Raw genomic sequence first — 19,625 nt, forward strand, 5'->3', positions numbered from 1 at the left:
GAATCTTTGTGTTCCCAACAAGCAACGTGAAGGACGGCTTTCACACACACTTATCTCTCAGAACTTAGCATGTGGGAGACGTTCGTTCATCTAGCACAAATGGAATGGGTTGCAGGAGAAATTGTACTCTGGTTTCTCAGTCTGTTTCCTAGTGCCTGTTTGAAGTTCCTGCAGTTTTCACTGTACACCCGAGTTGGAGCTCGTTCCTCCCCATATATATGTATGGAGTGGAGTTTGCAAGTGAAAAGAAACTTTGTGTTCCCAATAAGCTAGTTGAAGGACGGCTTTCACACACACTTATCTCTCAGAACTGAGCATGCGGAGAGACGTTCTTTCATCTAGCACAAAGGGAACGGGTTGCAGGAGAAACTTTTACTCTGGTTCTCAGTCTGTTTCCTAAAACCGGGTTGATGTTACTGCAGTTTTCACTGTAAAACCGAGTTGGAGATCGTACCTCCCCATATATATTTATGGAGTGAAGTTTGCAACTGAAAAGAAACTTTGTGTTCCCAACAAGCTAGGTGAACGGAGGCTTTCACACACACTTATCTCTCAGAACTGAGCATGCGGAGAGACGTTCGTTCATGTAGCACAAAGGGAACGGTTTGCAGGAGAAACTTTTACTCTGGTTTCTCTGTCTGTTTCCTAGTGCCGGTTTGAAGTTCCTGCAGTTTTCACTGTAAAACCGATTTGGAGCTAATACCTCCCCATATATATGTATGGAGTGGAGTTAGCAAATGAAAAGAAACTTTGTGTTCCCAACAAGCTAGGTGAACGGAGGCTTTCACACAAATTTATCTCTCAGAAATGAGCATGCGATGAGACTTTCGTTCATCTAGCACAAATGGAACTGGTTGCAGGAGAAACTTTTTCTTTGGTTTCTCAGGCTGTTTCCTAGGGCCGGTTTGAAGTTACTGCAGTTTTCACTGTAAAATACATTTGGAGCTCTTACCTCCCCATATTTATGTATGGAGTGGAGTTTGCAATTGAAAAGAAACTTTGTGATCTTCACAAGCAAGGTGAAGGACGGCTTTCACACACACTTATCTCTCAGAACTGAGCATGTGGAGAGACGTTCGTTCATATAGCACAAAGGGAACGGTTTGCAGGGAAACTTTTCCTCTGGTTTCTCAATTTGTTTCTTAGTGCCGGTTTAAAGTTCCTGCAGTTTTCACTGTAAATCCGAGTTGGAGCTTGTACCTCCCCATATATATGTATGGAGTGGAGTTTGCAAGTGAAAAGAAACTTTGTGTTCCCAACAAGCTAGGTGAAGAACGGCTTTCACGCACACTTATCTCTCAGAAATGAGCATGCGGAGAGACGTTCTTTCATCTAGCACAAAGGGAACGGGTTGCATGGGAAACTTTTACTCTGGTTTCTCAGTCTGTTTCCTACTGCCGGTTTGAAGTTCCTGCAGTTTTCACTGTAAAATCGAGTTGAAGCTCGTACCTCCCCATATATATGTATGGATTGGCGTTTGCAAGTGAAAAGAAACTTTGTGTTCCCAATAAGCTAGGTGAAGTACGACTTTCACACACACTTATCTCTCAGAACTTAGCATGTGGAGAGACGTTCGTTCATCTAGCATAAAGGGAACGGTTTGCAGGAGAAACTTTTACTCTGGTTTATCAGTCTGTTTCCTAGTGCCGGTTTGAAGTTCCTGCAGTTTTCACTGTAAAACCGATTTGGAGCTAATACCTCCCCATATATATGTATGGATTGGAGTTAGCAAATGAAAAGAAATTTTGTGTTCCCAACAAGTTATGTGACGGGCGGTTTTCACACACATTTATCTCTCAGAAATGAGCATGCGGTGAGACTTTCGTTCATCTAGCACAAAAGGAACTGGTTGCAGGAGAAACTTTTTCTCTGGTTTCTCAGTCTGTTTCCTAGTGCCGGTTTGAAGTTACTGCAGTTTTCACTGTAAAACACATTTGGAGCTCGTACCTCCCCATCTATATGTATGGAGTGGAGTTTGCAATTGAAAAGAAATTTTGTGATCCCAACAAGCAATGTGAAGGACGGCTTTCACACACACTTATATCTCAGAACTGAGCATGTGGAGAGGCGTTCGTTCATATAGCACAAAGGGAACGGTTTGCAGGAGAAACTTTTACTCTGGTTTCTCAGTCTGTTTCCTAGTGCCGGTTTGAAGTTACTACAGTTTTCACTATAAAACCGAGTTGGAACTCATAACTCCCCATATATATGTATGGAGTGGAGTTTGCAACTGAAAAGAAACTTTGTGTTCCCAACAAGCTATGTGAAGGACTGCTTTCACACACAATTTTCTCTCAGAACTTAGCATGTGGAGAGACTTTCGTTCATCTAGCACAAAGGGAACGGGATGCAGGAGAAACTTTACTCTGGTTTCTCAGTCTGTTTCCTAGTGCCTGTTTGAAGTTACTGCAGTTTTCACTGTAAAACCGAGTTGGAGCTAGTACCTCCCCATATAAATGTAGGGAGTGAAGTTTGCAAGTGAAAAGAAACTTTGTGTTCCCAACAAGCTAGGTGAAGGGCGGCTTTAATACAGACATATCTCTCAGAACTGAGCATGTGGAGAGATATTCTTTCATCTAGCACAAAGGCAACGTTTTGCAGGGGAAACTTTTACTGTGATTTCACAGTCTGATTCCTAGTGCCGGTTTGAAGTTCCTGCAGTTTTCACTGTAAAACTGATTTGGAGATAATACCTCCACATATATATGTATGGAGTGGAGTTTGCAACTGAAAAGATCTTTGTGTTCCCAACAATTTATGTGACGGGCGGCTTTCAAACACACTTATCTCTCAGAAATGAGCATGCGGTGAGACTTTCGTTCATCTAGCACAAATGGAACTGGTTGCAGGAGAAACTTTTTCTCTGGTTTCTCAGTCTGTTTCCTAGTGCCGGATGGAAGTTACTGCAGTTTTCACTGTAAAACACAGTTGGAGCTAGTACCTCCCCATATATATGTATGGAGTGGAGTTTGCAACTGAAAAGAAACTTTGTTATCCCAACAAGCTAGGTGACTGGCGGCTTACACACATACATATCTCTCAGAAATGAGCATGCGGAGAGACTTTCGTTCATCTAGCACAACGGGAACTTGTTGCAGGGGAATCTTTTACTCTGGTTTCACAGTCTGTTTCCTAGTGCCGGTTTGAAATTCCTGCAGTTTTCACTGTAAAACCGAGTTGGAGCTAATACCTGCCCATATATATTTATGGAATGGAGTTTGCAAGTGGAAAGAAACTTTGTGTTCCCAACAAGCAACGTGAAGGACGGCTTTCACACACATTTATCTCTAAGAACTTAGCATGTGGAGAGACGTTCGTTCATCTAGCACAAAGGGAACGTGTTGCAGGAAAAAATTTTACTCTGGTTTCTCAGTCTGTTTCCTAGTGCCGGTTTGAAGTTCCTGCATTTTTCACTGTAAAACCGATTTGGAGCTAGTACCTCCCCATATATATGTAGGGAGTGTAGATTGCAAGTGAAAAGAAACTTTGTGTTCCCAACAAGCTAGTTGAAGGACGGCTTTCACACACAATTATCTCTCAGAACTGAGCATGTGGGGAGAATACCTTTCATCAACACAAAGGGAAAGTTTTGCAGGTGAATCTTTTACTCTGGTTTCTGAGTCTGTTTCCTAGTGCCGGTTTGAAGTTCCTGCAGTTTTCACTGTAAAAGAGAGTTGGAGCTAGTTCCTCCCCATATATAATTATGGATTGGAGATTGCAAGTGAAAAGTAACTTTGTGTTCCCAACAAGCTAGGTGAAGGACGGCTTTCACACACACTTATCTCTCAGAACTGGGCATGTGGAGAGACGTTCGTTCATCTAGCACAAAGGGAAACCGTTGCAGGAGAAAATTTTACTCTGGTATCTCAGACTGTTTCCTAGTGCCGGTTTGAAGTTCCTGCAGTTTTCACTGTAAATCCGAGTTGGAGCTCGTACCTCCACAAATATATGTATGGAGTGGAGTTTGCAAGTTAAAAGAAACTTTGTGTTCCAAACAAGCTAGGTTAAGGACGGCTTTCACACACACTTATCTCTCAGAACTGAGCATGCGGAGAGACGTTCGTTCATCTAGCACAAATGTAACGGGTTGCATGGGAAACTTTTACTCTGGTTTCTCAGTTTTCTTCCTACTGCCGGTTTGAAGTTCCTGCAGTTTTCACTGTAAAACCATGTTGGAGCTCGAATCTACCGATATATATGTATGGAATGGAGTTTGCAACTGAAAAGAAACTTTGTGTTCCCAATAAGCTAGGTGAAGGACTACTTTCACATACAATTATCTCTCAGAACTGAGCATGTGGAGAGACTTTCTTTCATCTAGCACAAAGGGAACGTGTTGCAGGTGAATCTTTTACTCTGGTTTCACAGTCGGTTTCCTAATGCCGGGTTGAAATTCCTGCAGTTTTCACTGTAAAACCGAGTTGGGGCTAATACTTCCCCATATATATGTATGGAGTGGAGTTTGCAAGTGAAAAGAAAATTTGTGTTCCCAACAAGCAACGTGAAGGAAAGCTTTCACACAAACTTATCTCTTAGAATTGAGCATGTGGAGAGACGTTCGTTCATCTAGCACAAAGGGAACGGGTTGCAGGAGAAACTTTTACTCTGGATTCTCAGACTGTTTCCTAGTGCCGGTTTGAAGTTCCTGCAGTTTTCACTGTAAAACCGATTTGGAGCTAGTACCTCCCAATATATATGTAGGGAGTGGAGATTGCAAGTGAAAAGAAACTTTGTTCCCAACAAGCTAGGTGAAGGACGGCTTTCACACACACTTATCTCTCAGAACTGAGCATGTGGAGAGACTTTCTTACATCAACACAAAGGGAAAGTGTTGCAGGTGAAACATTTACTCTGGTTTCTCAGTCTGTTTCCTAGTGCCGGTTTGAAGTTCCTGCAGTTTTCACTGTAAAACAGTGTTCGAGCTAGTACCTCCCCATATATATGTATGGACTAGGGCTTGCAAATGAAAAGAAACTTTGTGTTCCCAACAAGCTAGGTGAAGGACGGCTTTCACACACACTTATCTCTCAGAACTGTGCATGTGGAGAGACGTTCGTTCATCTAGCATAAAGGGAACGGTTTGCAGGAGAAACATTTACTTTGGTTTCTCAGTCTGTTTCCTAGTGCCGGTTTGAAGTTCCTGCAGTTTTCACTGTAAAACCGAGTTGGAGCTCGTACCTCCCCATATATATGTATGGAGTGGAGTTTGCAACTGAAAAGAAACTTTGTGTTACCATCAAGTTGGTTGAAGGACGGCTTTCACACACACATATATCTCAGAACTGAGCATGTGGAGGTACGTTCCTTCATCTAGCACAAAGGGAACGAGTTGCAGGAGAAACTTTTACTCTGGTTTCTCATTCTGTTTCCTAGTGCCGGTTTGAAGTTCCTGCAGTTTTCACTGTAAAACCGATTTGGAGCTAGTACCTCCCCATATATATGTAGGGAGTGGATATTGCAAGTGAAATGATAATTTGTGTTCCCAAAAAGCTAGGTGAAGGACGGTTTTCACACACACTTATCTCTCAGAACTCAGCATGTGGAGAGACTTTCTTTCATCAACACAAATGGAAAGTGTTGCAGGTGAAAATTTTACTCTGGTTTCTCAGTCTGTTTCCTAGGGCTGGTTTGAATTTCCTGCAGTTTTCACTGTAAAATTGATTTGGAGCTAGTATCTCCCCATATATATGTATGGAGTGGAGTTTGCAAGTGAAAAGAAACTTTGTGTTCCCAACAAGCTAGGTGAAGAACGGCTTTCACACACAGTTATCTCTCAGAACTGAGCATGCGGAGAGACGTTCGTTCATCTAGCACAAAGGGAACAGTTTGCAGGAGAAACTTTTACTCCGGTTTCTCAGTCTGTTTCCTAGTGCCGGTTTGAAGTTCCAGCAGTTTTCACTGTAAACCCGAGTTGGAGCTCGTACCACCCCATATATATGTATGGAGTGGAGTTTGCATATGAAAAGAAACTTTGTGTTCCCAACAAGCTAGGTGAATGACGGCTTTCACACACATTAATCTCTCAGAACTGAGCATGTGGAGAGAAGTTCGTTCATCTAGCATAAAGTGAACGGTTTGCAGGAGAAACATTTACTCTGGTTTCTCAGTCTGTTTCCTAGTGCCGTTTTGAAGTTACTGCAGTTTTCACGGTAAAACCGAGTTGGAGTTCGTACCTCCCCATATATATGTATGGAGTGGAATTTGCAACTGGAAAGAATCATTGTGTTCCCATCAAGCTATTTGAAGGACGGCTTTCACACACACATATATCTCAGAACTGAGCATGTGGAGGTACGTTCCTTCATCTAGCACAAAGGGAACTGGTTGCAGGAGAAACTTTACTCTGGTTTCTCGGTCAGTTTCCTAGTACCGGTTTGAATTTCCTGCAGTTTTCACTGTAAATTTGAGTTGGAGCTAGTACATCCCAATATATATGTATGGATTGGAGTATGCAAGTGAAAAGAAAATTTGTGTTCCCAACAAGCTAGGTGAAGTACGGCTTTCACAGACACTTATCTATCAGAACTGAGCATGTGGAGATTCGTTCGTTCAACTTGCACAAAGGGAACGGGTTGCAGGAGAAACTTTATCTCTGGTATCTCAGTCTGTTTCCTAGTGCCGGTTTGAAGTTCCTGCAGTTTTCCCTGTAAAACAGAGTTGGAGCTCGTACTTCCCCATATATATGTATGGAGTGGATTTTGCAAGTGAAAAGAAACTTTGGGTTCCCAACAAGCTATGTGAAGGGCGGCTTTCACACACACTTATCTCTCAGAACTGAGCATGCGGAGAGAGGTTCGTTCATCTAGCACAAAGGGAACGGGTTGCAGGGGAATCTTTTACTCTGGTTTCTCAGTCTGTTTCCTATTGCCGGTTTGAAGTTCCTGCATTTTTCACTGTAAAACCGATTTGGAGCTAGTACCTCTCCATATATATGTAGGGAGTGTAGATTGCAAGTGAAAAGAAACTTTGTGTTCCCAACAAGCTAGTTGAAGGACGGTTTTCACACACACTTATCTCTCAGAACTGAGCATGTGGAGAGAATATCTTTCATTAACACAAAGGGAAAGTTTTGCAGGTGAAATTTTTACTCTGGTTTCTCAGTCTGTTTCCTAGTGCCGGTTTGAAGTTCCTGCAGTTTTCACTGTAAAAGAGAGTTGGAGCTAGTTCCTCCCCATATATAATTATGGATTGGAGATTGCAAGTGAAAAGTAACTTTGTGTTCCCAACAAGCTAGGTGAAGGACGGCTTTCACACACACTTATCTCTCAGAACTGGGCATGTGGAGAGACGTTCGTTCATCTAGCACAAAGGGAAACCGTTGCAGGAGAAAATTTTACTCTGGTATCTCAGACTGTTTCCTAGTGCCGGTTTGAAGTTCCTGCAGTTTTCACTGTAAAAGAGAGTTGGAGCTAGTTCCTCCCCATATATAATTATGGATTGGAGATTGCAAGTGAAAAGTAACTTTGTGTTCCCAACAAGCTAGGTGAAGGACGGCTTTCACACACACTTATCTCTCAGAACTGGGCATGTGGAGAGACGTTCGTTCATCTAGCACAAAGGGAAACCGTTGCAGGAGAAAATTTTACTCTGGTATCTCAGACTGTTTCCTAGTGCCGGTTTGAAGTTCCTGCAGTTTTCACTGTAAATCCGAGTTGGAGCTCGTACCTCCACAAATATATGTATGGAGTGGAGTTTGCAAGTTAAAAGAAACTTTGTGTTCCAAACAAGCTAGGTTAAGGACGGCTTTCACACACACTTATCTCTCAGAACTGAGCATGTGGAGAGACGTTCGTTCATCTAGCATAAAGGGAACGGTTTGCAGGAGAAACTTTTACTCTGGTTTCTCAGTCTGTTTCCTAGTGCCGGTTTGAAGTTCCTGCAGTTTTCACTGTAAAACCGATTTGGAGCTAATACCTCCCCATATATATGTATGGATTGGAGTTAGCAAATGAAAAGAAATTTTGTGTTCCCAACAAATTATGTGACGGGCGGCTTTCACACACATTTATCTCTCAGAAATGAGCATGCGGTGAGACTTTCGTTCATCTAGCAAAAAAGGAACTGGTTGCAGGAGAAACTTTTTCTCTGGTTTCTCAGTCTGTTTCCTAGTGCCGGTTTGAAGTTACTGCAGTTTTCACTGTAAAACACATTTGGAGCTCGTACCTCCCCATCTATATGTATGGAGTGGAGTTTGCAATTGAAAAGAAATTTTGTGATCCCAACAAGCAATGTGAAGGACGGCTTTCACACACACTTATGTCTCAGAACTGAGCATGTGGAGAGGCGTTCGTTCATATAGCACAAAGGGAACTTGTTGCAGGGGAATCTTTTACTCTGGTTTCACAGTCTGTTTCCTAGTGCCGGTTTGAAATTCCTGCAGTTTTCACTGTAAAACCGAGTTGGAGCTAATACCTGCCCATATATATTTATGGAATGGAGTTTGCAAGTGGAAAGAAACTTTGTGTTCCCAACAAGCAACATGAAGGACGGCTTCACACACATTTATCTCTAAGAACTTAGCATGTGGAGAGACGTTCGTTCATCTAGCACAAAGGGAACGTGTTGCAGGAAAAAATTTTACTCTGGTTTCTCAGTCTGTTTCCTAGTGCCGGTTTGAAGTTCCTGCATTTTTCACTGTAAAACCGATTTGGAGCTAGTACCTCCCCATATATATGCAGGGAGTGTAGATTGCAAGTGAAAAGAAACTTTGTGTTCCCAACAAGCTAGTTGAAGGACGGCTTTCACACACACTTATCTCTCAGAACTGAGCATGTGGGGAGAATACCTTTCATCAACACAAAGGGAAAGTTTTGCAGGTGAAACTTTTACTCTGGTTTCTCAGTCTGTTTCCTAGTGCCGGTTTAAATTCCTGCAGTTTTCACTGTAAAAGAGAGTTGGAGCTAGTTCCTCCCCATATATAATTATGGATTGGAGATTGCAAGTGAAAAGTAACTTTGTGTTCCCAACAAGCTAGGTGAAGGACGGCTTTCACACACACTTATCTCTCAGAACTGGGCATGTGGAGAGACGTTCGTTCATCTAGCACAAAGGGAAACCGTTGCAGGAGAAAATTTTACTTTGGTATCTCAGACTGTTTCCTAGTGCCGGTTTGAAGTTCCTGCAGTTTTCACTGTAAATCCGAGTTGGAGCTCGTACCTCCACAAATATATGTATGGAGGGGAGTTTGCAAGTTAAAAGAAACTTTGTGTTCCAAACAAGCTAGGTTAAGGACGGCTTTCACACACACTTATCTCTCAGAACTGAGCATGCGGAGAGACGTTCGTTCATCTAGCACAAATGTAACGGGTTGCATGGGAAACTTTTACTCTGGTTTCTCAGTTTTTTTCCTACTGCCGGTTTGAAGTTCCTGCAGTTTTCACTGTAAAACCATGTTGGAGCTCGAATCTACCCATATATATGTATGGAATGGAGTTTGCAACTGAAAAGAATCTTTGTGTTTCCAATAAGCTAGGTGAAGGACGACTTTCACATACAATTATCTCTCAGAACTGAGCATATGGAGAGACTTTCTTTCATCTAGCACAAAGGGAACGTGTTGCAGGTGAATCTTTTACTCTGGTTTCACAGTCTGTTTCCTAGTGCCGGGTTGAAATTCCTGCAGTTTTCACTGTAAAACCGAGTTGGGGCTAATACTTCCCCATATATATTTATGGAGTGGAGTTTGCAAGTGGAAAGAAAATTTGTGTTCCCAACAAGCAACGTGAAGGAAAGCTTTCACACAAACTTATCTCTCAGAATTGAGCATGTGGAGAGACGTTCGTTCATCTAGCACAAAGGGAACGGGTTGCAGGAGAAACTTTTACTCTGGTTTCTCAGACTGTTTCCTAGTGCCGGTTTGAAGTTCCTGCAGTTTACACTGTAAAACCGATTTGGAGCTAGTACCTCCCAATATATATGTAGGGAGTGGAGATTGCAAGTGAAAAGAAACTTTGTTCCCAACAAGCTAGGTGAAGGACGGCTTTCACACACACTTATCTCTCAGAACTGAGCATGTGGAGAGACTTTCTTACATCAACACAAAGGGAAAGTGTTGCAGGTGAAACTTTTACTCTGGTTTCTCAGTCTGTTTCCTAGTGCCGGTTTGAAGTTCCTTCAGTTTTCACTGTAAAACAGAGTTCGAGCTAGTATCTCCCCATATATATGTATGGACTAGGGCTTGCAAATGAAAAGAAACTTTGTGTTCCCAACAAGCTAGGTGAAGGACGGCTTTCACACACACTTATCTCTCAGAACTGTGCATGTGGAGAGACGTTCGTTCATCTAGCATAAAGGGAACGGTTTGCAGGAGAAACATTTACTCTGGTTTCTCAGTCTGTTTCCTAGTGCCGTTTTGAAGTTACTGCAGTTTTCACTGTAAAAGCGAGTTGGAGCTCATACCTCCCCATATATATGTATGGAGTGGAGTTTGCAACTGAAAAGAAACTTTGTGTTACCATCAAGTTGGTTGAAGGACGGCTTTCACACACACATATATCTCAGAAATGAGCATGTGGAGGTGCGTTCCTTCATCTAGCACAAAGGGAACGAGTTGCAGGAGAAACTTTTACTCTGGTTTCTCATTCTGTTTCCTAGTGCCGGTTTGAAGTTCCTGCAGTTTTCACTGTAAAACCGATTTGGAGCTAGTACCTCCCCATATATATGTAGGGAGTGGATATTGCAAGTGAAAAGATAATTTGTGTTCCCAAAAAGCTAGGTGAAGGACGGTTTTCACACACACTTATCTCTCAGAACTCAGCATGTGGAGAGACTTTCTTTCATCAACACAAATGGAAATTGTTGCAGGTGAAAATTTTACTCTGGTTTCTCAGTCTGTTTCCTAGGGCCGGTTTGAATTTCCTGCAGTTTTCACTGTAAAATAGATTTGGAGCTAGTATCTCCCCATATATATGTATGGAGTGGAGTTTGCAAGTGAAAAGAAACTTTGTGTTCCCAACAAGATAGGTGAAGAACGGCTTTCACACACACTTATCTCTCAGAACTGAGCATGCGGAGAGACTTTCGTTAATCTAGCACAAAGGGAACAGTTTGCAGGAGAAAATTTTACTCCGGTTTCTCAGTCTGTTTCCTAGTGCCGGTTTGAAGTTGCAGCAGTTTCACTGTAAACCCGAGTTGGAGCTCGTACCACCCCATATATATGTATGGAGTGGAGTTTGCATATGAAAAGAAACTTTGTGTTCCCAACAAGCTAGGTGAAGGACGGCTTTCACACACATTAATCTCTCAGAACTGAGCATGTGGAGAGAAGTTCGTTCATCTAGCATAAAGGGAACGGTTTGCAGGAGAAACATTTACTCTGGTTTCTCAGTCTGTTTCCTAGTGCCGTTTTGAAGTTACTGCAGTTTTCACTGTAAAACCGAGTTGGAGCTCGTACCTCCTCATATATATGTATGGAGTGGAGTTTGCAACTGGAAAGAAACATTGTGTTCCCAACAAGCTAGTTGAAGGACGGCTTTCACACACACATATATCTCAGAACTGAGCATGTGGAGGTACGTTCCTTCATCTAGCACAAAGGGAACTGGTTGCAGGAGAAACTTTACTCTGGTTTCTCGGTCAGTTTCCTAGTGCCGGTTTGAATTTCCTGCAGTTTTCACTGTAAATTTGAGTTGGAGCTAGTACATCCCAATATATATGTATGGATTGGAGTATGCAAGTGAAAAGAAACTTTGTGTTCCCAACAAGCTAGGTGAAGTACGGCTTTCACAGACACTTATCTATCAGAACTGAGCATGTGGAGATTCGTTCGTTCAACTTGCACAAAGGGAACGGGTTGCAGGAGAAACTTTATCTCTGGTATCTCAGTCTGTTTCCTAGTGCCGGTTTGAAGTTCCTGCAGTTTTCCCTGTAAAACAGAGTTGGAGCTCGTACTTCCCCATATATATGTATGGAGTGGATTTTGCAAGTGAAAAGAAACTTTGTGTTCCCAACAAGCTATGTGAAGGGCGGCTTTCACACACACATATCTCTCAGAACTGAGCATGCGGAGAGAGGTTCGTTCATCTAGCACAAAGGGAACGGGTTTCAGGAGGAACTTTTACTGTGGTTTCTCAGTCTGTTACCTAGTGCCGGTTTGAAGTTACTGCAGTTTTCACTATAAAACCGAGTTGGGGCTCGTACGTCCCCATATATACGTATGGAGTGGAGTTAGCAAGTGAAAAGAAACTTTGTCTTCCCAACAAGCTAGGTGAAAGACGGCTTTCACACACACTTATCTCTCAGAACTGAGCATATGGAGAGACTTTCTTTCATCTAGCACAAAGGGAACGTGTTGCAGGTGAATCTTTTACTCTGGTTTCACAGTCTGTTTCCTAGTGCCGGGTTGAAATTCCTGCAGTTTTCACTGTAAAACCGAGTTGGGGCTAATACTTCCCCATATATATTTATGGAGTGGAGTTTGCAAGTGGAAAGAAAATTTGTGTTCCCAACAAGCAACGTGAAGGAAAGCTTTCACACAAACTTATCTCTCAGAATTGAGCATGTGGAGAGACGTTCGTTCATCTAGCACAAAGGGAACGGGTTGCAGGAGAAACTTTTACTCTGGTTTCTCAGACTGTTTCCTAGTGCCGGTTTGAAGTTCCTGCAGTTTACACTGTAAAACCGATTTGGAGCTAGTACCTCCCAATATATATGTAGGGAGTGGAGATTGCAAGTGAAAAGAAACTTTGTTCCCAACAAGCTAGGTGAAGGACGGCTTTCACACACACTTATCTCTCAGAACTGAGCATGTGGAGAGACTTTCTTACATCAACACAAAGGGAAAGTGTTGCAGGTGAAACTTTTACTCTGGTTTCTCAGTCTGTTTCCTAGTGCCGGTTTGAAGTTCCTTCAGTTTTCACTGTAAAACAGAGTTCGAGCTAGTATCTCCCCATATATATGTATGGACTAGGGCTTGCAAATGAAAAGAAACTTTGTGTTCCCAACAAGCTAGGTGAAGGACGGCTTTCACACACACTTATCTCTCAGAACTGTGCATGTGGAGAGACGTTCGTTCATCTAGCATAAAGGGAACGGTTTGCAGGAGAAACATTTACTCTGGTTTCTCAGTCTGTTTCCTAGTGCCGTTTTGAAGTTACTGCAGTTTTCACTGTAAAAGCGAGTTGGAGCTCATACCTCCCCATATATATGTATGGAGTGGAGTTTGCAACTGAAAAGAAACTTTGTGTTACCATCAAGTTGGTTGAAGGACGGCTTTCACACACACATATATCTCAGAAATGAGCATGTGGAGGTGCGTTCCTTCATCTAGCACAAAGGGAACGAGTTGCAGGAGAAACTTTTACTCTGGTTTCTCATTCTGTTTCCTAGTGCCGGTTTGAAGTTCCTGCAGTTTTCACTGTAAAACCGATTTGGAGCTAGTACCTCCCCATATATATGTAGGGAGTGGATATTGCAAGTGAAAAGATAATTTGTGTTCCCAAAAAGCTAGGTGAAGGACGGTTTTCACACACACTTATCTCTCAGAACTCAGCATGTGGAGAGACTTTCTTTCATCAACACAAATGGAAATTGTTGCAGGTGAAAATTTTACTCTGGTTTCTCAGTCTGTTTCCTAGGGCCGGTTTGAATTTCCTGCAGTTTTCACTGTAAAATAGATTTGGAGCTAGTATCTCCCCATATATATGTATGGAGTGGAGTTTGCAAGTGAAAAGAAACTTTGTGTTCCCAACAAGATAGGTGAAGAACGGCTTTCACACACACTTATCTCTCAGAACTGAGCATGCGGAGAGACTTTCGTTAATCTAGCACAAAGGGAACAGTTTGCAGGAGAAAATTTTACTCCGGTTTCTCAGTCTGTTTCCTAGTGCCGGTTTGAAGTTGCAGCAGTTTCACTGTAAACCCGAGTTGGAGCTCGTACCACCCCATATATATGTATGGAGTGGAGTTTGCATATGAAAAGAAACTTTGTGTTCCCAACAAGCTAGGTGAAGGACGGCTTTCACACACATTAATCTCTCAGAACTGAGCATGTGGAGAGAAGTTCGTTCATCTAGCATAAAGGGAACGGTTTGCAGGAGAAACATTTACTCTGGTTTCTCAGTCTGTTTCCTAGTGCCGTTTTGAAGTTACTGCAGTTTTCACTGTAAAACCGAGTTGGAGCTCGTACCTCCTCATATATATGTATGGAGTGGAGTTTGCAACTGGAAAGAAACATTGTGTTCCCAACAAGCTAGTTGAAGGACGGCTTTCACACACACATATATCTCAGAACTGAGCATGTGGAGGTACGTTCCTTCATCTAGCACAAAGGGAACTGGTTGCAGGAGAAACTTTACTCTGGTTTCTCGGTCAGTTTCCTAGTGCCGGTTTGAATTTCCTGCAGTTTTCACTGTAAATTTGAGTTGGAGCTAGTACATCCCAATATATATGTATGGATTGGATTATGCAAGTGAAAAGAAACTTTGTGTTCCCAACAAGCTAGGTGAAGTACGGCTTTCACAGACACTTATCTATCAGAACTGAGCATGTGGAGATTCGTTCGTTCAACTTGCACAAAGGGAACGGGTTGCAGGAGAAACTTTATCTCTGGTATCTCAGTCTGTTTCCTAGTGCCGGTTTGAAGTTCCTGCAGTTTTCCCTGTAAAACAGAGTTGGAGCTCGTACTTCCCCATATATATGTATGGAGTGGATTTTGCAAGTGAAAAGAAACTTTGTGTTCCCAACAAGCTATGTGAAGGGCGGCTTTCACACACACATATCTCTCAGAACTGAGCATGCGGAGAGAGGTTCGTTCATCTAGCACAAAGGGAACGGGTTTCAGGAGGAACTTTTACTGTGGTTTCTCAGTCTGTTACCTAGTGCCGGTTTGAAGTTACTACAGTTTTCACTATAAAACCGAGTTGGGGCTCGTACGTCCCCATATATACGTATGGAGTGGAGTTAGCAAGTGAAAAGAAACTTTGTCTTCCCAACAAGCTAGGTGAAAGACGGCTTTCACACACACATATCTCTCAGAAATGAGCATGCGGAGAGACTTTCGTTCATCTAGCACAACGGGAACGTGTTGCAGGGGAATCTTTTACTCTGGTTTCTCAGTCTGTTTCCTAGTGCCGGTTTGAAGTTCCTGCATTTTTCACTGTAAAACCGATTTGGAGCTAGTACCTCTCCATATATATGTAGGGAGTGTAGATTGCAAGTGAAAAGAAACTTTGTGTTCCCAACAAGCTAGTTGAAGGACGGCTTTCACACACACTTATCTCTCAGAACTGAGCATGTGGAGAGAATATCTTTCAACAACACAAAGGGAAAGTTTTGCAGGTGAAACTTTACTCTGGTTTCTCAGTCTGTTTCCTAGTGCCGGTTTGAAGTTCCTGCAGTTTTCACTGTAAAAGAGAGTTGGAGCTAGTTCCTCCCCATATATAATTATGGATTGGAGATTGCAAGTGAAAAGTAACTTTGTGTTCCCAACAAGCTAGGTGAAGGACGGCTTTTACACACACTTATCTCTCAGAACTGGGCATGTGGAGAGACGTTCGTTCATCTAGCACAAAGGGAAACCGTTGCAGGAGAAAATTTTACTCTGGTATCTCAGACTGTTTCCTAGTGCCGGTTTGAAGTTCCTGCAGTTTTCACTGTAAATCCGAGTTGGAGCTCGTACCTCCACAAATATATGTATGGAGTGGAGTTTGCAAGTTAAAAGAAACTTTGTTTTCCAAACAAGCTAGGTTAAGGACGGCTTTCACACACACTTATCTCTCAGAACTGAGCATGCGGAGAGACGTTCGTTCATCTAGCACAAATGTAACGGGTTGCATGGGAAACTTTTACTCTGGTTTCTCAGTTTTTTTCCTACTGCCGGTTTGAAGTTCCTGCAGTTTTCACTGTAAAACCATGTTGGAGCTCGAATCTCCCCATATATATGTATGGAATGGAGTTTGCAACTGAAAAGAAACTTTGTGTTCCCAATAAGCTAGGTGAAGGACGACTTTCACATACAATTATCTCTCAGAACTGAGCATGTGGAGAGACTTTCTTTCATCTAGCACAAAGGGAACGTGTTGCAGGTGAATCTTTTACTCTGGATTCACAGTCTGTTTCCTAGTGCCGGGTTGAAATTCCTGCAGTTTTCACTGTAAAACCGAGTTGGGGCTAATACTTCCCCATATATATGTATGGAGTGGAGTTTGCAAGTGGAAAGAAAATTTGTGTTCCCAACAAGCAACGTGAAGGAAAGCTTTCACACAAACTTATCTCTCAGAATTGAGCATGTGGAGAGACGTTCGTTCATCTAGCACAAAGGGAACGGTTTGCAGGAGAAACTTTTACTCTGGTTTCTCAGACTGTTTCCCAGTGCCGGTTTGAAGTTCCTGCAGTTTTCACTGTAAAACCGATTTGGAGCTAGTACCTCCCAATATATATGTAGGGAGTGGAGATTGCAAGTGAAAAGAGACTTTGTTCCCAACAAGCTAGGTGAAGGACGGCTTTCACACACACTTATCTCTCAGAACTGAGCATGTGGAGAGACTTTCTTACATCAACACAAAGGGAAAGTGTTGCAGGTGAAACATTTACTCTGGTTTCGCAGTCTGTTTCCTAGTGCGGGTTTGAAGTTCCTGCAGTTTTCACTGTAAAACAGAGTTCGAGCTTGTACATCCCCATATATATGTATGGACTAGGGCTTGCAAATGAAAAGAAACTTTGTGTTCCCAACAAGCTAGGTGAAGGACGGCTTTCACACACACTTATCTCTCAGAACTGTGCATGTGGAGAGACGTTCGTTCATCTAGCATAAAGGGAACGGTTTGCAGGAGAAACATTTACTCTGGTTTCTCAGTCTGTTTCCTAGTGCCGTTTTGAAGTTACTGAAGTTTTCACTGTAAAACCGAGTTGGAGCTCGTACCTCCCCATATATATGTATGGAGTGGAGTTTGCAACTGAAAGGAAACTTTGTGTTACCAACAATTTGGTTGAAGGACGGCTTTCACACACACATATATCTCAGAAATGAGCATGTGGAGGTACGTTCCTTCATCTAGCACAAAGGGAACGAGTTGCAGGAGAAACTTTTACTCTGGTTTCTCATTCTGTTTCCTAGTGCCGGTTTGAAGTTCCTGCAGTTTTCACTGTAAAACCGATTTGGAGCTAGTACCTCCCCATATATATGTAGGGAGTGGATATTGCAAGTGAAAAGATAATTTGTGTTCCCAAAAAGCTAGGTGAAGGACGGTTTCAACACACACTTATCTCTCAGAACTCAGCATGTGGAGAGACTTTCTTTCATCAACACAAATGGAAAGTGTTGCAGGTGAAAATTTTACTCTGGTTTCTCAGTCTGTTTCCTAGGGCCGGTTTGAATTTCCTGCAGTTTTCACTGTAAAATAGATTTGGAGCTAGTACCTCCCCATATATATGTATGGAGTGGAGTTTGCAAGTGAAAAGAAACTTTGTGTTCCCAAGAAGATAGGTGAAGAACGGCTTTCACACACACTTATCTCTCAGAACTGAGCATGCGGAGAGACGTTCGTTCATCTAGCACAAAGGGAACAGTTTGCAGGAGAAAATTTTACTCCGGTTTCTCAGTCTGTTTCCTAGTGCCGGTTTGAAGTTCCAGCAGTTTTCACTGTAAACCCGAGTTGGAGCTCGTACCACCCCATATATATGTATGGAGTGGAGTTTGCATATGAAAAGAAACTTTGTGTTCCCAACAAGCTAGGTGAAGGACGGCTTTCACACACATTAATCTCTCAGAACTGAGCATGTGGAGAGAAGTTCGTTCATCTAGCATAAAGGGAACGGTTTGCAGGAGAAACATTTACTCTGGTTTCTCAGTCTGTTTCCTAGTACCGTTTTGAAGTTACTGCAGTTTTCACTGTAAAACCGAGTTGGAGCTCGTACCTCCCCATATATATGTATGGAGTGGAGTTTGCAACTGGAAAGAAACATTGTGTTCCCAACAAGCTAGTTGAAGGACGGCTTTCACACACACATATATCTCAGAACTGAGCATGTGGAGGTACGTTCCTTCATCTAGCACAAAGGGAACTGGTTGCAGGAGAAACTTTACTCTGGTTTCTCGGTCAATTTCCTAGTGCCGGTTTGAATTTCCTGCAGTTTTCACTGTAAATTTGAGTTGGAGCTAGTACATCCCAATATATATGTATGGATTGGAGTATGCAAGTGAAAAGAAACTTTGTGTTCCCAACAAGCTAGGTGAAGTACGGCTTTCACAGACACTTATCTATCAGAACTGAGCATGTGGAGATTCGTTCGTTCAACTTGCACAAAGGGAACGGGTTGCAGGAGAAACTTTATCTCTGGTATCTCAGTCTGTTTCCTAGTGCCGGTTTGAAGTTCCTGCAGTTTTCCCTGTAAAACAGAGTTGGAGCTCGTTCTTCCACATATATATGTATGGAGTGGATTTTGCAAGTGAAAAGAAACTTTGTGTTGCCAACAAGCTATGTGAAGGGCGGCTTTCACACACACATATCTCTCAGAACTGAGCATGCGGAGAGAGGTTCGTTCATCTAGCACAAAGGGAACGGGTTTCAGGAGGAACTTTTACTGTGGTTTCTCAGTCTGTTACCTAGTGCCGGTTTGAAGTTACTGCAGTTTTCACTATAAAACCGAGTTGGGGCTCGTACGTCCCCATATATACGTATGGAGTGGAGTTAGCAAGTGAAAAGAAACTTTGTCTTCCCAACAAGCTAGGTGAAAGACGGCTTTCACACACACATATCTCTCAGAAATGAGCATGCGGAGAGACTTTCGTTCATCTAGCACAACGGGAACGTGTTGCAGGGGAATCTTTTACTCTGGTTTCTCAGTCTGTTTCCTAGTGCCGGTTTGAAGTTCCTGCATTTTTCACTGTAAAACCGATTTGGAGCTAGTACCTCTCCATATATATGTAGGGAGTGTAGATTGCAAGTGAAAAGAAACTTTGTGTTCCCAACAAGCTAGTTGAAGGACGGCTTTCACACACACTTATCTCTCAGAACTGAGCATGTGGAGAGAATATCTTTCATCAACACAAAGGGAAAGTTTTGCAGGTGAAACTTTTACTCTGGTTTCTCAGTCTGTTTCCTAGTGCCGGTTTGAAGTTCCTGCAGTTTTCACTGTAAAAGAGAGTTGGAGCTAGTTCCTCCCCATATATAATTATGGATTGGAGATTGCAAGTGAAAAGTAACTTTGTGTTCCCAACAAGCTAGGTGAAGGACGGCTTTTACACACACTTATCTCTCAGAACTGGGCATGTGGAGAGACGTTCGTTCATCTAGCACAAAGGGAAACCGTTGCAGGAGAAAATTTTACTCTGGTATCTCAGACTGTTTCCTAGTGCCGGTTTGAAGTTCCTGCAGTTTTCACTGTAAATCCGAGTTGGAGCTCGTACCTCCACAAATATATGTATGGAGTGGAGTTTGCAAGTTAAAAGAAACTTTGTTTTCCAAACAAGCTAGGTTAAGTACGGCTTTCACACACACTTATCTCTCAGACCTGAGCATGCGGAGAGACGTTCGTTCATCTAGCACAAATGTAACGGGTTGCATGGGAAACTTTTACTCTGGTTTCTCAGTTTTTTTCCTACTGCCGGTTTGAAGTTCCTGCAGTTTTCACTGTAAAACCATGTTGGAGCTCGAATCTCCCCATATATATGTATGGAATGGAGTTTG

This window comes from Camelus bactrianus, chromosome 12 (assembly GCF_048773025.1).
Source record: "Camelus bactrianus isolate YW-2024 breed Bactrian camel chromosome 12, ASM4877302v1, whole genome shotgun sequence".
NCBI lineage: Eukaryota > Metazoa > Chordata > Mammalia > Artiodactyla > Camelidae > Camelus > Camelus bactrianus.